Source organism: Rhea pennata, chromosome 5, assembly GCF_028389875.1.
Source record: "Rhea pennata isolate bPtePen1 chromosome 5, bPtePen1.pri, whole genome shotgun sequence".
Classification (NCBI taxonomy): domain Eukaryota; kingdom Metazoa; phylum Chordata; class Aves; order Rheiformes; family Rheidae; genus Rhea; species Rhea pennata.
The window spans coordinates 50,140,459-50,153,319 of NC_084667.1; the positions used below are offsets into that span (position 1 = coordinate 50,140,459).

At 37.0% G+C, this 12,861-nt stretch overlaps 1 non-coding gene across 1 annotated transcript; it reads left to right on the top strand.

The window, feature by feature from the left end:
- The first annotated feature begins 12,157 nt into the window (after positions 1–12,157).
- TRNAS-GCU (transfer RNA serine (anticodon GCU)) lies at positions 12,158–12,233 on the top strand. The gene has a single exon. It is a non-coding gene; the product is annotated as a tRNA-Ser (tRNA).
- The last annotated feature ends 628 nt before the right edge of the window (positions 12,234–12,861 follow it).

Consider the following 12,861-nt stretch of genomic DNA (forward strand, 5'->3'; position numbering starts at 1 on the left):
CTGTATTTTGGAATATATTCACCTCTCTCTTTCTTAGTGAGAAATCTGTAACACTCAGCTGGGGAGAAAAGAAAATTAAATTTCCTGATACAGCTTGAATTCACTCCTTTAAAAATTATGATAAAACCTAAAATTGATAAAGGTTTAAACTAGAAAAATTATAGACCTGTAATTCCATGAGCACTGCTAGCAAAGTTCGTGTCTAAATGTAAGAAAATACGCACAGAAAAGAAAGATGTAGCATCTTTTCCTTGCATAAGTTTACTTCAAAGAAAAGCAAAGAATATCCTTCATGTTTTTTTCCCCTTTCAGAACAGATAGCTGTCTATATTCAGAATCCTCTGTTTAATATTAGGGTATGCAAGTATGTCCTCTGCCTTCATTTCAAGCAGATTAGACATGACAACAGCTTCAATCTCAAAGCCATATAGCAACTTTAATATACAATGATGTCTTAGCTGATGAATCCTTCTGAAAGGAAGTGATTTGTTACCTTCTGCTGGTTAGCATATGTTTATTGGTTCAACAAATGAGACAAAAGCTCCCTAATCTCTAGAGATTAGAGTCATGATTTCTGCTTTCAACAAAAATGTGCCCTGCCTGCCTGGTCAAAGATAAGAATATTAGGGAACTCATCATTTTTCCATTTCAACCTGTGCAGTGTGGAAGGGGCAGAGAGAAAATATAGAGTAAGGAACCTTACTAGATTCTGCACCTCAGTGATTCCTCTGAGAAGCAGGGAGCCTATGACTCTGATCCTTGTCTTTCCATTGCACATTCTTCATACGTTTTCCATTAAAAAGCCACTGTACAAAATACTTCCTTTTAGGAGCAAGACTTGAGAGCACTGCAAGTTCCTTTGATCATTGGCCTAACCTGGTCAGCTCCTACCATGACAATATCCTCATTTCTGATTTAGCTCTTCTGAAGTCAGTGATAATAATGATAATAATAACTGCACTTTCTCTCCTTTATCCTTGCTCCAACACCATTAGAAAATTACAGTAATAACTCAGTATCCACATAAGCCTTCAAGACTATACTGAGTGGATTTTGAGACTTCCTAACTCCACATAACTGTACAATTTCTTGTTCTGGATGCTGGCAGTTGCAGAGCAACAGCTCATAGTTCCCATCCCACCACTGTATCCACAGTATCCAATCCCAGTCACAATCTGTCCTATGAAATATAAGGGTTCTTCCATTTGATTTCTTCACAGTAGATATGAGCAACACATCAGAAGTATGAGATCATCCCAAAGGAGTCTGGATCTCAAAATTACACTTTTGCTCTGATGACACATTTTTGTTATAATTGGCATTGGATTGTTGACATTTAACCAAACCACTTTGCCAGAAAAAGGCTCCTGGTGATTAAAAGATGATATGAATGAATCATGTAAACTAGCTGTGGTTTATTATAAAATTAAACTAGGTGATCTATTTTAATTTGAAGCTAAAAGGTCGAAGTTTAATATAGGGAGAAATAGACATTAATTTTAAATGAGCATCCTTTTGTACAATAAATGGGATAGATTACCCAGAGAGGCAATGGAACTGAATAGTATAATTATTTCAGTAAAAATAAGATGACTACAGTATATTTCATTACATAAGTTATATATATATTAGTCAAGTTTTGACTTCGGAACTGCCTTGCTAGAAGTAGCATGATTTTTTTTTGTTTGTTTGTTTTAGATTATTCCAAGAGTGAATATACTTTTGTGGTTTCTTACATGCCTTAAGGGTATTTTTTGCCCTTTTTGGCATCAAAAAAGAAAAAAAAAAAAAAAACTTAAAGGTATTGAATATACTGAATTCCATCTAGCTACATGAATTTACTCCTCAAGCAGATTTATGAATAAAAATGGATATTTTTTTAAAGCAGAACATATTCCCTCACTTTCACTAGAACAGTCACTCTGGAAGATTAAACTTTTAATTTATTTGTGTAATGTCTGCATGCTCAAAAATGAAAATCTTGTTTTTCACAAAATTTCCATACTTGTTATTGAAAAAATGATTAGAATGAATGATTAGAGCAGATAATGGTAAATTACCTTGAAATTCCTATGAATTACCAAGCCATCCATTCACTGTGGAAAATTTGACATAACTTACCATATAATATGTTTATAGATTGTTAGATTATTGCTGATTTTATATTTACTACTGTCATGGATTAGTTGGCCGCTGTTATTAAAGACAGTGCAATTTCTTTCACTGGAAATTGTGACCGGAGCATTGGAAGATTTAATTCTATTCTATTCAAACTATACACTTCAATGTATCCATGCTGTATCTGAGATACCCTCTCCTACAACTATCACTTCTTCAGTATCTTCATTTCCTAATAAGTAGTAAGTTAGAGAGGTTATTCTTCTGTTTTTTAATACAGTGACAGCATAGCCAGGCACAGTGTATAAGCATAAGCATGTGAACAGTGTGACCACCAAAGGCACAAAGACAGCTGTAGTTTCACATAGCAGGCAACAAAAGACCAGATAAAGCTGAAGAAATGCAAATAGGCTAGACATCCACTGAATACACATGAAGTATGACTGGGAATGCCAAAAGCTGGACAAGCAGCATCAGGGGTAAGTGAGATCCCTCTTTTGGAAGGGGGGCAAGTAGTGTGAAAATATCAGGTATGAAGAGGGAAGATGGAGAAGAAAGAAGATGGACCAGTTCTGACTCTTAAGTCTGATCACCTTGACCTCTGTGATTAAGATCATCAAGGTCCGTAGCCATCAATATTAGCTATGCAACATTAATATTAGCTACGCAACATCAGCTGCGTGTGCATACTCACATCTGATTGATGCTGTGTTTGTATGTAAAGTGAATACAGTGATGATGATTAGTAATGTGTAAGAGCTAACCATTAACATGAAGTGTTTTTAATGATTAAATTCAGTAAAATTTTGTTTTAAAGTTTAAAAATGTCCTGATGAGTCTTCTAAATCTCCCATCACAACAGTCTCTAATTCCCTAACTGATACATGTATCCAGCTGCAAAATCATTATTAATTTGTTGGCTTTTATTAATCTGGAATATTAATGAGTTACATGTGTACTATATGGGCAGGATATGTTTCCAACTTGTTGCACTGTTGTTTTCTCTTGCTTAAGGGACATTAACTAAAGAAAAAGACTCAGACAATGGTTGACTCACAGAAAGGTCAGACCTAACTGCGAATATGTTGAAGATTAATAATGCTGGTAGGGAAGAGAATTCAAAAATAAATTGAATCCCAAGAAAGTGGGGTATTAATAAGGAATTGATGGGGTGTAAAAACTAATTTGTAGGCCAACTTATTCTTTCTTGCAAATACCAGATGTAGAGTGCACCAAGTTCCTGGCCAAAGGGGTGACCTGAGCATCTAGACTTGATGAGTCAATTAGAGAGAGATGGAGATTTGAGAAGTATTATTTTAAGATTAGTAAACAAAGTATGGTTTGTTTGTATTTTTTCACCAATATTTTTATAAACCTTTGTAACTTATGAAATCTATTTGTAAAATTTACTAATTGATTTTGTAAGTATTTTAATGGAACTTGTGTTAAGGATGATTTGACTAAGAATCATCAAAGCACAACACACCATTCCAGAAGGTATGGGCAACCCTAAAATGAGGGGGAAAGGCACACTCTGGTAATGTTCATCACCACATTATGCATTATGGACTGTGAATAAGAAAGTGCACTAAAACAATTAAAAATTAAATGCATGTGCATGCACTGTTCTTTAAGATAGAACACAGTATACTTCACAGAATCACGGAAAAACAGAATAGTTGAAGTTGGAAGGGACCTCTGGAGATAATCTAGTCCAACCTCCCTGCTCAAGCAGGGTCCCTTAGAGTATGCTGGACAGTATTGCATGGGTTTTGAATACTTCCAGAGAAGCAGACTCCACCTCTCTGGGCAACCTCTTCCAGCGCTCTGTCATTCTCACAGTCAAGAAGTTCTTGTTTATATTCAGGTGGAACTTTATGTATTTCACTTTGTGCCTGTTGCCTCTTGTTCTGTCACTTGGCACCACTGAAAAGAGTTTGGTCCCATCCCCTTGACAGCCCCCCTAAGGTATTTGTAGATGTTGATAAGATCCCCCCTCAGTCTTCTCTTCTCCAGGATAAACAGGCCCAGCTCTCACAGCCGTTCCTCATAAGAGAGATGTTCCAGTCGTCTGATCATCTTCGTAGCCCTTCGCTGGACTCTCTCCAGCAGCTCCATCTCTCTCTTGTACTGGGAAACCTAGAACTGGAAGCAGGACTCCAGATGAGGCCTCCCCAGGGCTAGGTAGAGGGGCAGGATGACCTCCCTTGACCTTCTGGCAACAGTCTTCCTAATGCACTCCAGGATACCATCGGCCACACACACCCCAGGATGCCTTCCTGGCCACCAGAGCACGTTGCTGGCTCATCCTTCCTACCCTTTTGATGATGAAATAAAGAAACAAATACCACTTCCACATAAGAAAACCTTTTCATTACAGCTTGAAACAGTCTACATTCAGGATAAGGAAAGTGCTTTCTAGAAATGTAATTAATTTAGATTTCACTTGGGTATTTGTAAATCAGCTCAGCTTTCACAAGTTCAGTGAAAAGGTACATAAAGGGGGCATAAATGCCCATTCTTGTCATATTTCCACTGCATTCATCTGGTTATCAGCAGGGTAGGCCTGTGCTGGAAGTAACAGTAAAAAAGAGAGTATTTTAAAAAAATAAGAACATAGCAGCAATTCAAAAAGAAAGGCAGTGTTTGTACATCAGATCTGGAATAAACTCCATTTGGCAAATTATCACAAAGCTCAGAATCTGAAGTTTAGTTTTCTCCCACATATAACTGTCATTCCATGTACTGCAAGAAATGCATCCATCTAATACATAAACTATTAGTTAGAAAAATAATTAATTTATAATGGTAAGCTTCTCAGTTTTCCTTGAGAACATATTTCATGTGCCTTTTTCTGACCACTATACTGAATCTGTTTTTGTGTTTCTCTTAACAACAATAACTTGCTGGAAAATGACCTTTTTCTTTGTGTGTCTCGATTTTCCAATATCTGTAGGGGCTTGCTGGGAAAGAAGGTTCAGTGAAACCATTTAAACACTTATAACTATAGATGGCTGAAGAGTGGTGTTTTAATTTCATGAAAGATAACAGGGAGGTACTAGTTGGTTTTCATGTTAGTCCCCATTGGACCAAAACTCTCCAAATTAGAGTTTCTTCTTAGTTGAAAGTATCATAAAAGTTTGCATAAACAGTAATAGGTAGGTAATAGCTCTACACCTGTTTGGTAAAAATTTCTCTTCAATTTAATGACTAACATGTTTTGAAACTGACAATTTCACCGTGATCTACCTTCCGTTATTCACTGATCTCCTTCCTTTTCCCATCATGCTGCATGAAATAACAAGGCTGCCACATGAGCTGCTCCACGCTTCGATTTTCAATACTTCCATGATTGCAAGATCTACTGGAGCCTTTTGATAATTTGCCCTGCAGATCTTCCAAATTGAGATCCTTGACTTCCTTTTCCCTCCACTTGCTGGCTCTCTTCCAGATACAGTGACCTTAGAAACTATTGTGTTCCTGGTACGGAAATCAAACTGCTTGGCCTGGGATACCAGGATGCAAAACAAATTACCTTTGGAAATCTCCCTGGCAGTGAACATAAGCTCAATGGACCTAAGATATTTGGGCTCATAGCATTTAATTTAAATGACTCCATTTATTTTTTGATGGAGTTGCACTTTGCCAGAAAATGTGCCACATACTCTATTTGCAGTAGTGCTGCTAACAGACAATTTTCATAAACCATTATCATGACATTTCTTTCTTCAGAAAGCACTTACCCGTAGGACAATAGAGTAAAAATGAAGTAGAAGTACTCAGCTAATTCATTTTTGTTTCTCTGGCAGTTCATTATTTTTATACAATATTGTACTTAACCACTGAGAAAGTCTTTCACTTTCCCTTTCCTGTCCTTTTTTCTACTTTTTATTGCCTTCCATATTTAGCTTCTGTAGCACCACTTGCTTTGCAGTCTTTGAACAGATGCAGAGTTCAGTTGCAGAGAGTAAGCCCAAGTTCTGCTAATTTGTGGAGAAACACAGTGCTCCTTAGATATTATTGCTTGCTATTTGGAGATACTTTGATGTGATATTTTGTCGTTTCTTAAATATCTCCAAATAACTGTTCAGCTATCTTGAAAATTATTCAATTAAGAAAGAAAGCACTGTTTTATTCAAAAATTGTGACTGAATTTTTATTGTTGTAGTTAAAAATGTTACTTTACATTATCAGTCAAGATAAATATCAGAATAACTGTAACAGTAGATGCAATGTAAAATTTCAGTTTACTTCACTAAGATATTTACCATATGACAGCATATTTTAATGACATGTTTATACAAGATTTATTGTTGTTTTGTGGGTTGGATAGCTCAGCCAATATGGAAATTTTAAACTATAGCTAGCCAGGCTATCCATATGCAGACAATATACATACAGGTTGTGTGCTCAAAGACAGAGAGAGAGAGAGAGAGAGAGAGAGAGAGAACAAGAACATGTGTGCTAGGCTAAAATAATCTGGATGGGAAAAAACATTTGAAATACATTAATGAAAAGAATATCATCCCCCTCTAGCAGACTTTTTATTTTTGCTAATGTATAATTTGCATAACGTTGTCTTTAATGAGTCCTTAATGAGGTCAGTGAATTTACCTTGACATGGAACTAGCATTAAATGAGATGACAGTTAGTTCTTTCTAAAATGAAGTAAGAAACACCCTATTTTTCTTAGGTATTTGAAAATTTTGCAAATTAATAAGAGTTAGACTGAAAGAACTGCCCAAAATATCTGGGACAGGATCTGTGTTTTTTTCTGCATTCCAGGAAGTGCTCATTGTGTGGATTCTTGTATGATATTAATACAGAAATATCATTAAAACTCCAAATTTCTTTTATACATTGGTAGCACGTATTCTCTCAGGTAAAAATCTTTAAGTCTTCTGTCAGGGGAAAGGAGAAGTAAGGTTAACGTGATAATGAAGGACCTGAATGCACACAGCTTAGTGGTCCATCAAACTTGCAGTGTACTTCAACTTGGACTTGCTAATGGTCTGAAAACAAAATAATTAAATGCTCCGTTCTCCAGCCAATTTGCCTCTTGTGATTGATAGCCATTTAGAACAAGCAAATTGAAACATTTGCAATGGAAAAAAAATGTTTTGGGAGTATTTAGGTAGAATTTGAAGTGTCTTGCGGGTTCTGTCTTAGCAGAGGTCATCTGAATACGGACTTAACAGGTCCATTTATGATCTACTGACTGAATGAAAGTGGAAAACAGAAGGTTGACCAGGGTAATGTTGAGCTTGATGGATCAACCCCTCCCATCCTCAACTCTTCATAAACTGACACAGCTGAATTCCTGATGAGGAGGTTTGCTCTCTCTACATGGTTGCTCAGGGAATCGGGTGCTCAAGTTTAACTCATAGTGACAGCCTGTGTGCCATGTGCCCTTGTGATGTTTACATCTTCATAATTGCATTGCACTAATGTTGAGCAGCCAAGAGTGAAAAGCAAATTATTCAGAAAAGTTTCAAGGTTAAGTGTTTGTTGTACTCTCACCTGCTCCCCCCCAGCACTTTCACTCCCAACATCCTCCCAGTAACAAAAAGAAAATAGCAGGACTGGATTGTAATGTGGCTAACAGAAAATCACATTAGAGCTGGCTGCTAATACATACAATATGCCAGAACTCCTTTTTTAATTTATCACATTATCCTATATAAGCAGGATGAAATGTTTTAAAATATGTATCTTCTCCCTTTTTTCTTTATCATATTGGAATTCCAACCTGCAGCTGCAACCAGCAAATAACAGTGAGCTGTAGCTAGACAGTGTATTATACTCTCCTAAATGTTCATCTTTTACACAACATATTTGTGATGTTTTTTTGCTTTTTTTGTGTTGGTTCTTTTAGGAGAAATTTCAAATGCTGGTATCCCTTTTCAAGACTGCTTTTCTTTATCCAGTGATGCTTTAACACAAAAAAATATAGAGAGCAGGGATACAAATGCTACATGCGCACCCCATTTTCAGATAATGTCCTAATTCCTGGGATAGAAAAAAGTTCTCTCACTTTCCATCTATTTGGTCTCATGACTCTTTATTTCCTGATTGTACAGTGATTCCACCTCAAAAAAGGGTTAAGCACTATCATCAGATGTTTTCCTCTCAAAACTGTATCTAGAATCTAAGCCTTTAATTTCCTGAATGAGGGTTACAAGTATAAAACTATGCAAAAAAAGTATGTCATCATCATGATGACATCATCAGATGAAATTTCATGTAGGCCATTTCATTGTATATTGTCAAAGGATTTAAGGAGAGTTTGTGTGACTCTCTGGCTAGGCAGGATTACAGCAGAGCTCTAAAGAGAAGATTTCCACTCATATCGCCAAAACAGGATCTTGTGTGCACAGATAGGCAACCGACACGAAGAATCCAAATCAAATAAAGAAGCACCTCTTGAACAGAAGGACCTATAGAGATAAACAATCCAGATGGATCAAATCATTGTACTGATTTTAGGCTAACTGCAAACTTCTAAGTCCCAATTTAGATGATTATTTTATATGATGTTTTAAATAATGACAGAATCAAATGGAAAGAAACAGGTGGTCAGTTCCAGTCAGAAAAGCAAGAGGCTACTAAAATAATGAGAGTGTGGTTGTTGAAAAAGGTGGGAAAATACAGACTAATGTTACTTGAGTAGATGAAACTGAGATAAGTCTGGTAAAGCAAAACTTTTTTAAGGACAGTATAGAGTTTATCACTGAAATGAATGAAAAAATAGTGAGAGCGTGTAAGTCATATCTTGAGATTAAAACTTGTAATAATATGTACTGACCACTTCTTTGACCTTCTTTAGAGCACTAACATTTCCATTGCTGTTATATATAATATCCTAATGATTAGAACAGCTTCTCCTCATCTATGCTACTTGCAGAGTGTAAGAGGGAGAAAGTACAATTCCTTTGTTTGAGAATATCACTAATTTCAGGTTAACTGCTAAATCGGGAAGTACCATTACTGGAAGTGGAAGGACTATACAAATCATTTGTGCAGGGCTCATATGCATTACTATATGAATGCTTACCACACTGCACTACATAGGAGGCAATAGAAATGCCTCTAATTTGTTGATACCAGGGGAATTAATTTTAAGCAGTTACCCTGCTGTGAAGCACTGTAAAAACTCAGGTGAGCAAGCCACAGATAAGCACTTGGTTATCTGTCTTGTATTCTAAGAAAAACTTAGGTGCCTCCAGAGCTTACATCAGCTGAAAAGGTTCTAGAAATCTTCAGTTTAGTCTTAGGTATTTTAATTACCAGTGAGGTTGCACTTCGGCATCTAAATACTTTTGAAGATTTAGCTTGAGAACACTATCATTCTTACTAGGACTTGGTTCACTTTCATTCTGCAGTGTACTAATCATTGGTCCAACGACAACAAAAAAGGAATGCTAATCCCATTTTGAGAATTAGAGGCAGGGAGATAATTAAGAATTAGATTCAGAAAGAGGGGAAAGAGGCTAGTTTTGTTTTTGTTGGAAAAGGAAAACTTTGTTGTGACTGAAGTGAACATTTCTGAACTCACAGAGAAAGCTGAAGAGATTAACCTCAATAAACCTATGACTTGAATTTAGGAGATGGTGGAGATCTCATCTAAACATTATGAAAATGAGTAGACAAAAAAGAAATATGAGCAAAGGAAAACACTGAAAGGAAATCTTATGTGCATTAAGCTACATATTGATAGTATTATTTGAAATTCCTGCTGTTATGCAGGTTTGGATCATTATATTGGAGCTTCTCTGGCAGAACAAAGGAATTCTGTGCAGTTTTAGCTGAGGAAAAGGATAGCCTGAATATTTCAACAGGAAAATTCACTCAGTGTTGATCTATGAGAAGGAGTATATAGCATGCCAGAATTTTTAGGAAGATGTATCATCAAGACAATGACTTGTGCTGGCTGTCAGCCATTAGTATAGAATTATGTGTATATCCACTGGTTGCAAAATTCCATGTGTAAAGCATGTGTGTGCGTGCATGCGTGTGTGCGTGTGTGTGTATAAGAGAAAAAACAAGAAAGTATGTATGTACCTCTGAAAGTGTAGGTAAAATAAGCAATGATTTGCATAAGGCCTTGGTAGGACTGCTATTTGGAAAGCGTTAACTAAAACACAGATGAAGTAATAATAGAAAAGGTAGTGAGGTCTATGATAATGCAAACTGCAGCAGGTTTAACACATTAAAGGCATTCTGACTTACCAGGTGCAGGCTATGCATTAGCATATTACCTAATGTTTGTGGCCAATATTTTCTAAAACCTCATCTAGACTTAGTCAAAATGCCTAGTGACATGTTATCACTGTGGTGTCACTTTGCATATAAAAGAGTACTAATGCAGGAATATATTCACATTTTCATTAATAGAGTGACTTTAATCCATCAACATAGGTCTTCTCCACTCACAGTTTGAAAATCTGAAGTAGTTGAGAAGAGTAAGAGATGTAACAATCAAATCCTGCTGTTAATAGGGTGAGATTCAAACTTTCCATACTCTGAATCTCACTGGTCACTGTGAGATAATAACAGTGCCAGAACCACATCTTTAATTACATTTTCTGGAATTCAAAACTTTCTCAGGTGGAAGAAGAGGTATATTTTATGAAAGAACCACGTCTTGCTATGCCAAGGATTTCCATATAGAATGTACAGGATGTAAGACTTAGATATACAAGAAAGATTTGTGTTCAGCATTACAGTGACACACTCTTAGGTTTCCTACTGAATAGTGGAATTCCCAACCCCACTTCAGGCACTTTCAGCTGTTTTTAGATGGTCTTGTATAGCATTTAAGCTCAAGAGCAGCTTAAAATTTCTGAAACCCAAAGCTGCAAACCTGTTGTCAGATGTAGTCAACGAAAAGAGATAGGGTGCACATAGTCATTGGTCTGACTTCATGTTCTATATCCTGTCTATACACCGGAGAAACACAATCAGGTACTCAATGACAAAGTGTTGAGTAGGTAGAAGCATGTTCTTTGATAAATGCTGTGGAAATTGTGGGAAGTAGGATTATTCCCAAATGAAACCAAGCACTACATCGTAAAGAAATATCTCTCACATTTAGGATTCACAGGTAGGAATGCTATCACAGAGTTAGAAACCTGTGAGGTCATTCCTTTCTCAAAAATATCAAAAAGTCCTGGCAGCCTTTTCCCAACCATTTCAATGGCTAGCATACTCACCTAGAATATAGGACATAAGCATCAATTTCATCTTTGTAGATCTGCGTTCTCCCCTCTCTCAAATAAATGTCTTCACAGTAGGGCTATTGAAGTACTCCCAGGCAGGTTTCTGTCACTTGCTCTCTCTGAAGCTGCTTCATTTTCTGCAGCTGATTGAATGGCCCCTTTTTGAGCTTGACTCTCCCTCATGAATGGATTTACCACCAAGTTAAGCAGCAAGTCTTTCTTTTCTACCATCTTCTACTTAATATTTAAATATTTGTGCAAAGTAGAACTGTTTCAATGGGAAAGAAAATGAAAACATAACCCATCCCAGGATCACAGCTGCTACATTATTAGAGAACGCTCTTGAAAATAAATGGAAGACTCTAGCTGTAATCTCTGCTTACATCATATATAAAGAAGCTAGAAGTTTGATCTCTCACTTCCCATATAAGCAAAGCAAATTGGACAAAGCAAACAGGGCGAAACAACCCACTCTTTGCTCACCGTCAACCATTCTCTGAGTACGTCTATGCTTGGCTCTAGCAGGGAGATACCAGCTTTGCGAACTCTGTTAAGACCTAGGGGTAATGCATCTCTTAGGTATTAAACAGCTCTGCATATAGACAGCTGCAGAAATGCAAGTGCTTAAGTAAGTAGCACCTTTTAAGATTTTGAAATGTTGGACATTTTATCATTTAAGGAGGTAGTTTGGTGCTTAAGTTCCCTTTGAGAGTCTAGCCAAAATACTGTAGTGTTGCTCTAATTCAGCATAACCTTTTTGTATACTTTCAATGATTGTTATGGAGAAGCATGTGTATTTTTTTGATTTTTCCTGAAAGGAGGCAGCTTTAGCTCAGTTGGTTAGAGTGTGGCGCTGCTAATGCCAAGGTCACAGGTTCAATCCCTGTATGGGCTGCCCTAAGGTTGGACTAGATGATCTCCAGAGGTCCCTTCCAACCTTACCATTCTGTGATTTCTGTGAGGATGAAGAGGATAAATTTCATACAACTCTATTACCTGTAGCCTCCTGCCACTTCAGTTTCTACTGAGCAGTCCAGCACATTTGCAGTTTATACTAGCTAGTGACACAATCTTCACTGACAGGCTATGAACGCTAATGGATTTCTCTCTCCCTTATGCAGCAAAATTAAATAGCGTCTCTAACTCCATCAGGAAAGCTGACAATACTATATACATTAGAAAACAGGCCAGACAACAACATTGAGGTGCCAAATGTTGGCAAAGGTTTATTGTACATTAAGGCTTTCTCTGCAGGGCGCCTGGGAGCTGTCAATGGAATTCTCTTAGCAAGGCATAACTGTCATTTTCACTTGATTAATACCCCATTATGGACAAGGAGGAAAAACACTAATAGCTAACGTATCCCTTACTTCACACGAACAACATAAATTGGCAAAAACACAGCATAAATTACCACTGCACTGCCTGAGGTATTGCAACCCCTGTGTGAGCAAGCTGAAGTGCAAGGCTTAATGGAACCTTGGAGCTATATAGACAGCCGGTCCAATAAGGCATTCCTCTGTGT